Genomic DNA, 457 nt, shown 5'->3' on the forward strand with positions numbered 1-457 from the left:
CCACCTGGGGGCTTTGCAGGGGGTACCTGGAGCCCCCTGGCTCCCAGTGGCACCCGCCCGGTGGGAGCATCCCCAGGCTGGTTGGGAACGTGGGAGAAGGTCCTTTTGGCCATGCCCTTCACTCCGGCGGGGAGGGAGCCTCCCCCCACAGGGCTGTGGACCTTCGCCGTGGCCTGGCCGTTCCCTCTGGCTGGTGGTCTGTTTCCACTGCCACCATGCCGAGGGCTTGGGAGGTGTCAGTCTCCACTCCCTCCTCACCCGTTGGACAGTCCCAGCCTGGCCCTGTGCCCCTGATGCCCATCTGGGCCTGGGACCTGCCTGGGGGTGGGAGCGGGGACCATGAGAGTGCCTCTCGTTCTGCCTCATCCCTCAGCCTCTGTTGGTTCATTTGTCGTGTCCGGTACCTCCCCACTGGCCTCCTGTGTCCATGCAGGCTTGAGGGGGGCCCTGGTCTGCC

This window comes from Pterocles gutturalis, unplaced genomic scaffold (genome assembly GCF_000699245.1).
Source record: "Pterocles gutturalis isolate BGI_N339 unplaced genomic scaffold, ASM69924v1 scaffold33390, whole genome shotgun sequence".
NCBI classification, from domain to species: Eukaryota; Metazoa; Chordata; class Aves; order Pterocliformes; family Pteroclidae; genus Pterocles; species Pterocles gutturalis.